The 15,805-nt window shown below is 38.6% G+C and overlaps 1 non-coding gene across 1 annotated transcript; it reads right to left on the bottom strand.

The window, feature by feature from the left end:
• Positions 1 to 4,074: 4,074 nt before the first annotated feature.
• On the bottom strand, positions 4,075 to 4,146 carry TRNAA-AGC (transfer RNA alanine (anticodon AGC)). The gene has a single exon. It is a non-coding gene; the product is annotated as a tRNA-Ala (tRNA).
• Positions 4,147 to 15,805: the final 11,659 nt, after the last annotated feature.

Raw genomic sequence — 15,805 nt, 5'->3', positions numbered from 1 at the left:
CTTGATCACTGAATTATTTATAATATCCTTGACTGTTGAAGAATAGTACAGTGATTAAATACATTATATTTTTATATTATTGAATATTTTATTTCTATATATTTATAATTGAATATCATATGCATGTTTTTAAATAATGCTATTATATAGCTAGATAAAATTCTATTTTAAAATAGAATTATTTTGATACATTTTATAAAAGAATTGCCTATGAAAGAAATCTTATATACAAAATGAAGTCTAAAGGGAAATAAAATCATAAATGAAAATAGCTCTCATATATGAGTAGAATAAATGAGTGACATTTTAATTTTCTATTTGAACAGTTATTTACCATACACACCTCTATAATGAGCATGTGTTACGTTTAAAACCAGGAAAAGAATAATAAGTTTGATTTTTAAAACAAACTAAAAGCCTGATTCTCATTTATGGGTTATAGGAGAAATAAAAATAAAGGATTTTTAATAGGTTCAAAATATTAAGTATTGGTAAGATCACAAAAGAAGTATTTGCTCTAGATAAGCTACCAATTGATACAGTAGTACTATGCTTTTGCTGCCCAAATACGACTATTTCGGTAATAGAGGTATTATAACTTGGAATGAATCTCATTGCATTTCCACGCGTTTCATGATTCTGTGAATTACTAGCAGAACTACCAGAGGAAGGAGAAACACCCAGCCCAGCTCCGTGTCCCACACTCCTGCTCATTTCTTTCCATATTCTTGTGGTGATGGATAACAGTCAGTCATGGCCAAGCATGTCCCTTTATAATTACTGCAAGAGCCTCATAGTCTATAAGGTCCTATCAGCAGGGAACCCTACTTATGTTGTCTGTGTTGAACATATGTCATAGTTGAGTTTTTAACTTTAGCAACGATGTTCCTCAGGAGAAAAGGAGATGCAAGATATTCACGTCTTACCAAAATGTCAGTTATCAGCATGTACATATTGCATCTCCCTAATGACTTGGTTTAGTAAATGAGCAGAAAACACCACCTTGTTACTGTGAAATAGGAAAACTATGAACCAAAGCCTGACCTTTTGCATTCCCTCCATGGGAAGCCTGGCTGTGTGGCTCCTTTATGACAGCATTTAAGCATATTTAAGTATCTCTAATAGTTACAAATAGGCTTCCTAGAGCGAACATCCCCCTTTATTTCTCCTCCCACTTACCGTCAAACTTCTTGAAAAAATTGCACTCTTCCACTTTCCCATTTCTTTCTTTTATCAAAAGAAAACCAAAACAATTTACACTGGCTTCCATCCTTAACACTCTAGTGAAAGACATCTTCACTGTTACCAATAATCTTCTCACTGCTGTAACACATGGCTGACTTAAAGTTCTTACTTAACATGATATTTTTCCCCAGTTTTATTAAGAAGTAATTGACATACATGAGTGTATAAGTTAAGGTATACAGCATGATGATTTGATTTACATATGGTTTTTTTTTGAAGTATAGTTGATTTACAGTGTTGTGTTAGTTTCTGCTGTACAGCAATAGTATATACATTCTTTTTCAGATTCTTTTCCCTTATAGGTTATTACAAGATACTGAATATAGTTCCCTGTGGTATACAGTAGGCCCTTTTTGTTTATCTGTATTATATATAGTAGTGTGTATCTGTTAATCCCAAGCTCCTAATTTATCCCTCCCCTCTCTTTCCCCTTTAGTAACCATAAGTTTGTTTTCTGTGTCTGTGAGCCTGTTTCTGTTTTGTAAATAAGTTCATTTGTATCTTTTTTTAAATATTCCATATATAAGTGATATCATATGATATTTGTCTTTCTTTATCTGATTTGCTTCACATAGTGTGATAATCTCTAGGTCCATCCATGTTGCTGCAAATGGCATTATTTCATTCTTTTTTATGGCTGGGTAATAATCCATTGTATATATGTACCACATCTTCTTTATCCATGCACCTGTTTTTTAAATAAATTTATTTATTTATTTTTATTTTGGCTGCGTTGGGTCTTCATCGCTGCCGTAGTTGCAGCAAGCAGGGGCTACTCTTCATTACGATGCGCGGGCTTCTCCTTGCGGCGGCTTCTGTTGTCGTGGGGCACAGGCTATGGGCGCACGGGCTTCAGTAGTTGTGGCACACAGGCTTAGTTGCTCCACGGCATGTGAGATCTTTCAGGACCAGGGCTCGAGCCCGTGTCCCCTACATTGGCAAGTGGATTCTTAACTCCTGTGCCACCAGGGAACTCCCTATCCATTCACCTGTTGATGGACATTTAGGTAGCTTGCATGTCTTGGCTATTGTAGTGTTGCTATGAACATTGGGGTGCAGATTCACATATGTTTTGAAATGACTATCACAGTAGGCTTAGTTAAAATCTATCATCTCATATAGATACAATAAAAACAAAAGAAAAAAATTCTCCTTGTGATGAGAACGCTTAGGATCTACTCTCTAAACAACTTTCCTATACATCATGCAGCAGTGTCAATTATAGGCATTTGACACTGAAGACTTCCTTTAAAACTTTTCGATTTTCCTGGCTTCTGTGACACACTGCTGTTCCTTGTTCAATTCCTTTTTATGGTTGCCTTTTCTCTGTCTTCTTTGTGAACTCTCTATCCCCTACTCTGTTTATGGCTCGGCACTCTATCTTGGATGCTGCAATTCTCACTCTCCATGGACAGACATTCATGACCATGGAGTCACGTTTACAAATTATATAGCCTCCCTCCTAAGCTCAAAATCTGAAATCGCCCGTTTTCCTACTTTGACATTTTCATTTTCAGATTGGTACTGGGACCTCAAACTCAAAACATAGAAAGCTAGTGAAAAAAAAAAAGAGGCTGGGCTTTTGAGTTTGAATCTCACTTTCCCAATTTACCAGCTGTGTCACACTGGACGTATTATTTAAATAAACTCTCTGAGGCTCAGTTTCCTTATTTGAGTTTTTGGGAAGATTGACTAAGATAATGTTCGAAAAACAAACAGCAGAGCTCCTGGCACATAGTAGGCATTCAATTGCTGTGCTCTCTGCAACCGCTGTGGTTCTGTTCTCAGTCTCTGACCTGTTAATACACCTAACTGTGCACGTGAATAACTTGAGCTTCAACTTTTACTCCCCTTTCTAACTCACACTCCGCACTTAATCTCCTCGTTTTGTTGATGGTCCTATTTACATATGTCTCAGTACACCCGCTTCTTTAGGTATCCACTGGCCTTTCCCCACTGAGGACATCAACATCTCCTGATTGTTTTCCTGATTGCTCATCATCATCAAAACCCATTGGTTGCCCTGTGTTCAATCTCAGTCACTTCAAATCCACAAACCCCGAAGTCACCACATAATGTTTCATGATGTTCACCTAATTGAATCCTTTTAGCGATTAACCATCACTTTCGGGATGAACGTGGAAAGGCTTTCTGGCTTTCTCCCCCACCTCATTCATCTTCACCTCTTGACGTTCACTTTATTACATGCTCCAACCCCACTGTGCAGTGGTCCACTCTTGATTTGGGTATAATTCTGTATATTAGCATACAACAAATATTTTTAATGTATTATTTAATTTCATGATTTACAAAGTTATGTTGAGTCTTTTTAGAGAAAAATAACACAAAAACTTTATATCTCCCACTTTGAAGACCATATGGACTTAATATTCAAAGGAAGAGTGCAGAAAATAGTCTCATTTTCTGATTAAAGACAGGACTTAGAAGGCAGACGGTTAAATTCTGTGACAACGTACAAAAATACCAACGAGGAGCTGCCAATAGTTGCAAAAATGAAATGGAGATTTAAGGGCAATGGGACTAGCTCACAACTTTCACAATTAGGTATAAAACATAAAGTAGGTGGGAGAATAGCTTACGAGAAACATAACAATGTGAAAATATGTCCCGATAAACTGAATATTCAAGCAACACTGGAGTAGAGGCTTAATTCCAGTTCAATGCTTGCTTTTAGAAGAAATCTTCTAAAGCATAGATAGATTTCCTCATCTTTTTAATTGAAGTACAGTTGATAAACAATGTGTTAATTTCTGTACAGCCAAGGCCTTTAAGGGTTTTTTTGTTTTTGTTTTTTTAATCAATCAAAAGTGGGGGTGCTGGAAATTGAACCCAGGGCCCCATGCATGCTGAGCATGTGCTCTACCACTGAGCTACACCCCCTCCTCCCTCATCTATTGTACCTGATTTGGGCCTTTTAGTGAGACCTTGCCTATGCCAACCATGATTTGCCATTCACAGTACATTTCTAAAATGTAAACTTTCAGTTGGTACGGACGGCTGTTACCAGAATATGCCATGTTTTCTCACTTCCTATCATTTTGTACACAATTTTCTTGCTTTGAATGTTCTTTCCTGTTCTTAATCTCTTTTCTTTAAATTCTACCCATCCTTCATGTCGCATAACCTCCGGAAAGGCTGCTCCGAAGTCTTAACACTTGATCTGGTTCCCTTTCTGTGTCTTGTCCTGGGGTTGCGCTTCTCACCCTGACGTGTGACCACCTCATCCTTGTGTGTGTCCTTGTTATACTGTCATCTCTGGGAGGTGAGGGACCTTGACTTTTTCACCACTGGATGCCCAGAAGCTAGCAGAGTTCTGCCTGCCTTTTAAGAAGAGCTCAAAATACATTTGCAATCACACATTTAATACTTTTAAAAGGTGCAAGTCAAGAATCAGTGTTAAAAATCCTCTGCTTTCCTATAGAACCATTTTTTTAATGGTATCTATTTTCAGTAATTTTCTCTAGCCAATGCTAATAAATGCTCTATTTGAAAATTAGTCCTATGACTAATTAGTCCAATGACACCTCTTTCATTAATGGGCTTAGTGCGCTCAGGAGGCTGTCAGCAAATTCTTCTCTCGTAATGAATATCCCTTTCTTCATATGGGGACCTGTTTTGATTTTGGTGTTGCTTTCCTCATTCAATATATTTCTCTTCCTAATTTCCTTTTTTTTTCCGTTTTTGTTTGTTTGTTTGTTTTCTGTTTTTTTGCCGTACGCGGGCCTCTCACTGCTGTGGCCCCTCCCGCCGCGGAGCAACAGGCTCCGGACGCGCAGGCTCAGTGGCCATGGCCCACGGGCGCAGCCGCTCCGCGGCATGTGCGATCCTCCCGGACTGGGGCACGAACCCGCGTCCCCTGCATCGGCAGGCGGACCCTCAACCACTGCGCCACCAGAGAAGCCCCCTAATTTCCTTTTAATTTTATTTCTTTATCATCTTGTCATCACCAAAGCATCCATTTTCTTTGTGCTGTTGTTTTCAGGGTGAAGGGAAATGGCCTGCTTGTTAGCACTTCTCTGGTGCCTGACAGCAGTCACTTCTCCCAGTGATTATGCTGGTAGCCGTGGGCCAGTCATTATAAAATATGAAGGTGCTGAAATTTTATGCACAAGAGCACGATGGTAGTTTATCACTCCAAAGAACTGATGAATGTTTTTAGGCAATTAAAAATCTGTTAAGCTTCTGGAATCTTCTTGAAGCTTTTATAGTCATAATTATCTGCCCAAAAGTTACTGCCATAAAAAAGCATTTTATCATAATTTACGGAAGTTACCTTAAAATTAGCTTTTATTCTGTTTTTCCAATGAAAAAATAATAATCTGGCTATAGAATGATAAAATTATAAGAGGAAATACAAATTGACCTGAGAAGAGAAAAAAGTAAGACATTCTCTTGCCTTTAAGGAGTTTCCAGTGTGCTGGAAAAAACAGACACATATAGATAGAAATAATCAGCGTTTACTCACATGTGTGGCATAATAAAGCCAGGCATGGTGTGGAATTTCAGAGTGTGAGAATGACCCTAGACACGAAGATCTGCGTTTCCATCCTGTCAATAGTTTAGCATTATAGCCTCATACACATTTATTACCCTTTTAAAGGCTTGGTTTCTTCATTCTGAAAAATTGGGTTATTAATGTACTTTACCTCACAAGACGTATTTGAGGATTAAATGAGACAACATATATATATTGAACATATAGCAAATGTTCAGTTCATGATAACTATTATTTTAATTTGCAAAGCGCTATAAACAGAGGAATGGATAAAGAAGGTGTGGTACATATACACAATGGAATATTACTCAGCCATAGAGAAGAACAAAATAATGCCATTTGCAGTAACATGGATGGACCTAGAGATTGTCATAGTAAGTCAGACAGAGAAAGACAAATATAATATGATATCACTAATATGTGGAAACTAAAAAAAAAAGGGTACAAATGAACTTATCTACAAAATAGAAATAGAGTTACAGAATTAGAAAACAAACTTATGGTTACCAGGGGGTAAGGGTGGGGGAGGGATAGATTGGGAGATTGGGATTGACATGTACACACTACTATATATAAAATAGATAACTAATAAGGACCTGCTGTATAGCACAGGGAACTCTATTCAATACTCTGTTGTGACCTTTATGGGAAAAGAATTGAAAAAAGAGTGGATAGATGTAGTATATGTATAACTGAGTCACTTTGCTGTATACCTGAAACTAGCACAACATTGTAAATCAACTATACACCAATAAAAAAATTTTTTAAAGACAAAAAAAGGGCTATAAAGAGGATACAGAGGAGAAACTTTTAACCATACCTGGAAGGGACAACTGAGGAAAAGACTCAGCCACAAGGGATACCCTTGCCCTACTTGGAAGGCAGAAAGTAAGCAGCAACACTGCGTAGTTCAGAACACATTGTTGCAGATCTGCGGACGCACCTTGTTGGCGTGAAAAGTAGCTGAATCTACCATCGCTTCACCTTTTCTTGGAACCTCCTTTAGCTCTCTGCCTCCTGTGCTACATGTCTTAGCTTCATGACAAAGGGAATGACTTCTGTGTTCATCACCAAGGGCAGAGCCAACAGGACATGGATTCAGCCCATCCATGTGTGTTTCCAGCTCAGGCGTATGGATTCTATCCTGCTTTTGGTCTTCCCCATTTGCCTCCATACTCCTTTTGATTGCCTGCCTTGCTAACTTTAAGATCTAGCGTTATATGAGGAGACACTGGTCTTACAGAGATGCTTAATAAACCCCCACAATTGTGTAAGCCAATCCCCCCAGACAAATGCATACGGGCACACACTCACTCACACCCTCACCTACTGGTTCTTCTTGCCTGATTGTACCCTGACTGATATGTGTTCTGCTCTACCAATCTTCCAGTTTTTCTTTCTCTGCTTTATGGTCTTGTCTTCCATTGCATGTAAATATCATGCCCAGAACAAAATCATGACAAATTTCCCATTTGTGTCTCTGAACACAATAGCAAACTTGTACCATGACATTAGACATATATTATATACATTTATTTCAGAATTTCATTATCATTTTATAACATTCATCTATGAAATAAATGAAAATATAAATGTATAAATGAAATATTTAACAATAGAGCTGAATGACTGGTTGATACCATTTCTTCAAAAGCAAGATTACAGTATTTGTGTTTGCACTAAAACAAACAATATATAACATACCGTTTGTAAGACTGGTTATTGTAAAGGACAGCCCGTGTGTCTTCTAATCAGTTTTGTAAACATTAGAGGTTTTTGCAAATTGATGAAAAGAAAGGATCATAGGGTTGAATGCAAATAGCTGTTAATATTGCTTCTATCAAGCTCTTTTCCTGCTTCTGCTAGGAGGGACTTTGACATTTAAAAAGATCAGAGACTGAAACAAAAGAAAAACTCAGAAAATTGCAAGTAAATAATTATCTTTCAGAAATACATACTTTATGTAAAGATACTATTCTTGGTTCTCATAATTTTTTTCTCCCACTCATGATTTTTTGTACTGCACTGGTGTCCATGGTGACATCCATAGTTAATGAGTAGATTACCACTAATGTCCTACAACTGCCAATCACTATTTTATTGTATTTTCTCAAATCATCATATTTTAAGCTTTACTTATTTATTTAGTTTTACATCTTTATTGGAGTATAATCGCTTTACAGTGTTGTGTTAGTTTCTGCTGTGTAACAAACTGAATCACCTATACGTATACATATATCCCCGTATCCCCTCCCTGTTACATCTCCCTCCCACCCTCCCTAACCCACCCCTCTAGGTGGAAACAAAGCACCGAGCTGATCTCCCTGTTCTATGTGGCTGCTTCCCACTAGCTATCTATTTTACATTTGGTAGTATATACATGTCAATGCTACTCTCTCACTTCATCCCAGCTTACCCTTCCTCCTCCCCATGTCCTCAAGTCCATTCTCTATGTCTGTGTCTTTGTCTTTATTCCTGTTCTGCCCCTACGTTCTTCAGAATCTTTTTTTTTTTTTTTTTTTTAGATTCTATATATATATGTGTTAGCATACGGTATTTGTTTTTTCTCTTTCTGACTAACTTCACTCTGTATCACACTCTCCAGGTCGATCCACCTCGCTACACATAACTCAATTTCATTTCTTTTTATTGCTGAGTATTATTCCATTGCATATATGTGCCACATTTTCTTTATCCATGCATCTGTTGATGGACACTTAAGTTGCTTCCATGTCCTGGCTATTGTAAATAGAGCTGCAATAAACGTTGTAGTACCTGACTCTTTTTGAATTTTGGTTTTCTCAAGGTATATGCCAGGTAGTGGGATGGCTGGGTCATATGGTAGTTCTATTTTAAGCTTTTTGAGGAACCTCCATACTGTTCTCAATAGTGGCTGTATCAACTTACATTGCCACCAACAGTGCAGGAGGGTTCCCTTTTCTCCACACCCTCTCCAGCATTTACTGTTTGTAGATTTTTTTTTTTTTGGCGGTACACGGGCCTCTCACTGTTGTGGCCTCTCCCATTGCAGAGCACAGGCTCCGGATGCACAGGCTCAGCGGCCATGGCTCACGGGCCCAGCTGCTCCGTGGCATGTGGGTTCTTCCTGGACTGGGGCACAACCCCCTGTCCCCTGCATCAGAAGGTGGACTCTCAACCGCTGCGCCACCAGGGAAGCCCTGTAGATTTTTTGATGAAATCTTCTTTGGAGAAATATCTCTTTAGATCTTCTACCCATTTTTGAATTGGGATGTTTGTTTTTGGTTTTTTTTGATATTGATCTACCTTTGCTGGTTGTATATTTTGGAAATTAATCCTTTGTCAGTTGCTTCATTTGCAAATATTTTCTCCCATTCTGAGGGTTGTCTTTTGGTCTTGTTTATGGTTTCCTTTGCTGTGCAAAAGCTTTGAAGTTTCATTAGGTCCCATTTGTTTATTTTTGGTTTTCTTTCCATTTCTCTAGGAGGTGGGTCAAAAAGGATCTTGCTGTAATTTATGTCATAGAGTGTTCTGCCTATGTTTTCCTCTAAGAGTTTGATAGCATCTGGCCTTACATTTAAGTCTTTAATCCATTTTGAGTTTATTTTTGTGTATAGTGTTAGGGAGTGTTCTCATTTCATTCTTTTACATGTAGCTGTCCAGTTTTCCCAGCACCACTTACTGAAGAGGCTGTCTTTTCTCCATTGTATATTCTTGCCTCCTTTATCAAAGATAAGGTGACTATATGTGCATGGGTTTATCAATGGGCTTTCTATCCTCTTCCATTGATCTATGTTTCTGTTTTTGTGCCAGTACCATACTGTCTTGATTACTGTAGCTTTGTAGTATAGCCTGAAATCTGGGAGCCTGATCCCTCCAGCTCCATTTTTCTTTCTCAAGATTGCTTTGACTATTTGGGGTCTTTTTTGTTTCCATACAAATTGTGAAATTTTTTGTTTCTAGTTCTGTGAAAAATGCCAGTGGTAGTTTGATAGGGATTGCATTGAATCTGCAGATTGCTTTGGGTAATATATTCATTTTCACAATGTTGATTCTTCCAATCCAAGAACATGGTATATCTCTCTGTCTGTTTGTATCATCTTTAATTTCTTTCATCAGTGTCTTATAATTTTCTGCATACAGGTCTTTTGTCTCCTTAGGTAGGTTTATTCCTAGGTATTTTATTCTTTTGGTTGCAGTGGTAAATGGGAGGGTTTCCTTAATTTGTCTTTCAGATTATTCATCCTGAGTGTATAGGAATGCAAGAGATTTCTGTGCATTAATTTTGTATCCTGCTACTTTACCAAATTCATTGATTAGCTCTAGTAGTTTTCTGGTAGCATCTTTAGGATTCTCTATGTATAGTATCCTGTCATCTACAGACAATGACAGTTTTACTTCTTCTTTTCTGATTTAGATTCATTTTATTTCTTTTTCTTCTCTTATTGCTGTGGCTAAAACTTCCAAAGCTATGTTGAATAATAGTGGTGAGAGTGGACAGCCTTGTCCTGTTCCTGATCTTAGTGGAAATGGTTTCAGTTTTTCACCATTGAGAACGATGTTGGCTGTGCATTTGTCATAAATGGAATTTATTATGTTGAGGTGAGTTCCCTCTATGCCTACTTTCTGGAGACATTTTATCATAAGTTGGTGTTGAATTTTGTCGAAAGGTTTTTCCGCATCGATTGAGATTATCATATGGTTTTTATTCTTCAGTTTGTTAATATGGTGTATCACATTGACTGACTTGCGTATTTTGAAGAATCCTTGCATTCCTGGGATAAACCCCATTTGATCATGGTGTATGATCCTTTTATTGTGCTGTTTGATTCTGTTTACTAGTATTTTGTTGAGGAATTTTGCATCTATGTTCATCAGTGATATTGGCTCGTAGTTTTCTTTTTTTGTGACATCTTGTTTGGTTTTGGTATCAAGGTGATGGTGGCCTCATAAAATGTTTCTCCCTCTGCTGTACTTTGGAAGAGTTTAAGAAGGATAGGTGTTAGTCTTTTCTAAATTTTTGATAGAATTCGCCTGTGAGGCCATCTGGTCCTGGGCTTTTGTTTGCTGGAAGATTTATAATCACAGTTTCAATTTCAGTGCTTGTGATTGGTCTGTTTATATTTTCTATTTCTTCCTGGTTCAGTCTCAAAGCTTGTGCATTTCTAAGAATTTGTCCATTTCTTCCAGGTTGTCCATTTTATTGGCATATAGTTGCTTGTAGTAATCTCTCATGATACTTGGTATTTCTGCAGTGTCAGTTGTTACTTCTTTTTCATTTCTACTTCTGTTGATATGAGTCTTCTCCCTTTTTTTCTTGATGAGTCTGGCTAATGATTTATCAGTTTTATCCTCTCAAAGAACCAGGTTTTAGTTTTATTGATCGTTGCTATTATTTCTTCATTTGTTTTTCATTTATAGCTGATCTGATTTTTATGATTTCTTTCCTTCTGCTAACTTTGGGGGTTTTTTTTGTTCTTCTTTCTCTCATTGCTTTAGGTGTAAGGTTAGGTTGTTTATTTGAGATGTTTCTTGTTTCTTGTGGTAGGATTGTTTTGCTATAAACTTCTCTCTTAGAACTGCTTTTGCTCCATCCCATAGGTTTTCTTTCATCATGTTTTCACTGTCATTGGTTTCAGGTATTTTTTTATTAACTCTTTGATAGCTTCAGTGATCTCTTGGTTATTTAGTAGCATGCTATTTAGCCTCCATGTGTTTGTATTTTTTACAATTTTTTTCCTGTAATTGATGTCTAGTCTCATAGTGTTGTGGTCGGAAAAGATACTTGATACGATTACAATTTTCTCAAGTTTACCAAGGCTTGATTTGTGTCCCAGGATATGATCTATCCTGGGGAATGTTACATAAGCACTTGAGAAGAAAGTGTATCCTGTTCTTTTAGGAAGAAATATCCTGTAAATATCAATTAATTCCATCTTGTTTAATGTATCATTTAAAGCTTGTGTTTCCTTATTTATTTTCATTTTGGATAATCTGTCCATTGGTGAAAGTGGGGTGTTAAAGTCCCCTAGTATGATTGTGTTACTGTCAATTTCCCCTTTCATGGCTGTTAACATTTGCCTTATGTATTGAGGTGCTCCTATGTTGGGTGCATAAATATTTACAATTGTTATATTTTCTTCTTGGATTGATCCGTTGATCATTATGTAGTGTGCTTCTTTGTCTCTTGTAATAGTCTTTATTTTCAAGTCTATTTTTTCTGATATGAGAATTGCTACTCCAGCTTTCTTTTGCTTTCCATTTGCATGGAATATCATTTTCTATCCCCTCACTTTCAGTCTGTATGTGTCCCTAGGTCTGAAGTGGGTCTCTTGTAGACAGCATGTATACAGGTCTTGTTTTTGTATCCATTCAGCCAGTCTATGTCTTTTGATGGGAGCATTTAATCCATTTACGTTTAAGGTAGTTATCAATATGTATGTTCCTGTTCCCATTTTCTTAAGTGTTTTGGGTTTGTTATTGTAGGTCTTTTCCTTCTCTTGTGTTTCCAGCCTAGAGAAGTTCCTTTAGCATTTGTTGTAAAGCTGGTTTGGTGGTGCTGAATTCTCTTAGCTTTTGCTTGTCTGTAAAGCTTTTAATTTCTCTGTCGAATCTGAATGAGGTCCTTGCTGGGTAGAGTAATCTTGGTTGTATATTTTCCCCTTTCATCACTTTAAATATCTCCTGCCACTCCCTTCTGGCTTTGTAGAATTTCTGCTGAAAGATCAGCTGTTAACCTTATGGGGATTCCCTTGTATGTTATTTGTTGGTTTTCCCTTGCTGCTTTTAATATTTTTTCGTTTTAATTAATTTTTGATAGTTCGATTAATATGTGTCTTGACGTGTTTCTCCTTGGATTTATCCTGTATGGTACTCTCTCTCTGCTTCCTGGACTTAACTCTTTCCTTTCCCATGTTAGGGAAGTTTTCAACTATAATCTCTTGAAATATTTTCTCAGACTGTTTTTTTTTCTCTTCTTCTTCTGAACCCCTGTAGTTCAAATGATGGTATGATTAATGTTGTCCCAGAGGTCTCTGAGACTGTCCTCAACTCTTTACATTCTTTTTTCTTTATTCTTCTCTGTGGTAGTTACTTCCACTCTTTTATCTTCCAGGTCACTTCTCCGTTCTTCTGTTATTCATTCCTCCTAGAGAATTTTTAATTTCATTTATTGTGTTGTTCATCATTGTTTGTTGGCTCTTTAGTTCTTCTAGGTCCTTGTTAAATGTTTCTTTTATTTTCTCCATTCTGTTTCCTAAGATTTAGGATCATTTTTAGTATCATTACTCTGAATTCTTTTTCAGGTAGACTTCCTATTTCCTCTTCATTTGGTTGGTCTGGTGGGTGTTTACCTTGCTTGTTCATCTGCTACATATTTGTCTGTCTTCTCATTTTGCTTAACTTACTGTGTTTGGGGTCTCCTTTTCACAGGCTGCAGGTTCGTAGTTCTTTTTGTGTCTGCCCCCCAGTGGGTAAGGTTGGTTCAGTGGGTTGTGTAGGCTTCCTGGTGGAGGGGACTGGTGCCTGTGTTCTGGTGGGTGGAGCTGGAACTTGTCTTTCTGGTGGGCAGAGCAGTGTCCGGTGATGTGTTTTGGGGTGTCTGTGAACTTAGTATGATTTTAGGTAGCTTCTCTGCTAATGGATGGGGTTGTGTTCCTGTCTTGCTTGTTGTTTGTCATGGCGTGTCCAGCACTGGTCTTTGAGTGGAGCTGGGTCTTAGCATTGAGATGGAGATCTCTGGGAGAGGTCTTGCTGATTGATATTATGTGGTGCCGGGTGGTCTCTGGTGGTCCAGTGTCCTGAACTCGGCTCTCCCACCTCAGAGGCTCAGGCCTGATACCAGTGCAGAGCTGAAGACCCTGTCACCCACATGGCTCAGAAGAAGAGGGAGAAAAAAAGAAAGAAAATAAATAAATAAATTTAAAAAATAAAAATAAAATAAAATAATTAAAAGAAAAAATTATTAAAATAAAAAAGGTTTTAAAAAGTAATTTAAAAAAAAGGAGAGCAACCAAACCAGTAAATAATCCCACCAATGATATTAAATGCTAAAAACTATACTATGATAAAGATAAAAATTAGAAACAAGTCAGTTGCAGACAGCAAACCCTAACTCTACAGTTGCTCCCAAGGTCCACCGCCTCAATTTTCAGATGATTCGTTGTCTATTCAGGTATTCCATATATGAAGGGTACATCAAGTTGACTGTGGGGATTTAATCTGCTTTCCCTGAGGCTGCACAGAGAAATTTCCCTTTCTCTTCTTTGTTCGCACAGCTCCTGGGGTTCAGCTTTGGATTTGGCCCCGCCTCTGCATGTAGGTCGCCTGAGGGCGTTTGTTCCTGCCCAGGCGTTAAAGGAGCGGCTGATTAGGGGGCTCTGGCTCACTCAGGCTGAGGGGTGGGAGGGGTATGGAATGAGGGGCTAGCCTGTGGCGGCAGAGGCCAGCATGATGTTGGAACCACCTGGGGTGCACCGTGTGTCCTTCCGAGGAAGTTGACCCTGGATCACAGGACCCTGGCTGTGGCGGGCTGCATAGGCTCCTGGGAGGGGAGGTGTGTATAGTGACCTGTGCTTGCACACAGGATTTTTGGTGGCTGCAGTAGCAGCGTTAGCATTTCATGCCTGTCTCCGGTGTCCGCCCTGATAACCATGGCTCATGCCTGTCTCTGAAGCTCGTTTCGGTGGGGCTCTGCATCCCCTCTCTTTGCACACCCGGAAACAATGGTCTCTTGCCTCTTAGACAGTTCTGGACTTTTTCCCGGACTCCCTCCCAGTTAGCTGTGGAGCACTAGCCCCCTTCAGGCTGTGTTCATGCAGCCAACCCCAGTCCTCTCCCTGGGATCTTACCTCCAAAGCTGGAGCCTCAGCTGTCAGCCCCCACCCGCCCCGGCAGGCGAGCAGACAAGTCTCTCAGGCTGGTGAGTGTTGGTCGGCACCGATCTTCTGTGCGGGAGTCTGTCCGCTTTGCTCTCTGCACCCCTGTTGCTGCGCTCTCCTCTGTGGCTCTGAAGCTTCCCCCCTACCCACTCCCCATCTCCACCAGTGAAGGACTTCCTAGTGTATGGAAACTTTTCCTCCTTCACAACCCCCTCCCCGAGGGGCAGGTCCCAACCCTATTCTTTTGTCTCTGTTTTTTCTTTTTCCTTTTGCCCTACCCAGGTACGTGGGGAGTTGCTTGCCTTTTGGGAAGTCTGAGGTCTTCTGCCAGTGTTTAGTAGGTGTTCTGTAGGAGTTGTTCCACATGTAGATGTATTTTTGATATATTTGTGGGGAGGAAGGTGATCTCCATGTCTTCCTCCTCCGCCATCTTGAAGCACCCCATCCAATCACTGTTTTCTTAAAGTCAATTCAAATTCTCTCTAATTCCAGTGGTTTTCTCATTCCCTCTTTCCATGATAAACAAGAGCTGAATCTGTACCAGGAGCACATGGCATCAGAACATGGCTATTTTCTGCCTTATCTGTTTTACCACCTTGGCGAGTTTTATCAAGATAATAACATTTAGTCATAAACACTTGGACAGATTGAAAACCTCCCTGTTCTCTTTACGTAATGAACATGAAAATAATAGATGATCATATATCAAATTATTCATGGAAGGCACTGTGCTTTAGGTACCATATTGATGACTCAATATTTTTCTATTAAAAGACTGTTTATAGTATTAAGAGCAATAGACAAGAATAAAACATAATTTAAGAAACTGAAGCCATGTTTATTTCTAGTGAAGTACAGACTCCTTTTAGCTCTACTTCACTAGAAATAAACAGTGTAAGAAAATTAGGGAGTGTGAGAAAGTTAGGGAGTGCTAGAGTAGCGTTTTCCATACACACTACTTTCCAGAAACTGATTCATGAAATCAGCTTGGTTGGTCATGGTAATGCCTCTTTTATGACATCAAAGAGAAAAGGATAGGATAAGATATGACAGGATAGACAAGTCAGATTGTATCATGTGCAGTAGGAATTAATATTTTGTGAAATTTAATTTAATTTGAAATTGAATGTAAAATGTATTCCTCACCACTGTTGTTGTCCCCTGAAAGTATAATATCACACTTTCT

Source organism: Orcinus orca, chromosome 15 (genome assembly GCF_937001465.1).
Source record: "Orcinus orca chromosome 15, mOrcOrc1.1, whole genome shotgun sequence".
Taxonomy (NCBI): domain Eukaryota; kingdom Metazoa; phylum Chordata; class Mammalia; order Artiodactyla; family Delphinidae; genus Orcinus; species Orcinus orca.
This window is presented reverse-complemented; position numbering and strand designations above follow the sequence as displayed.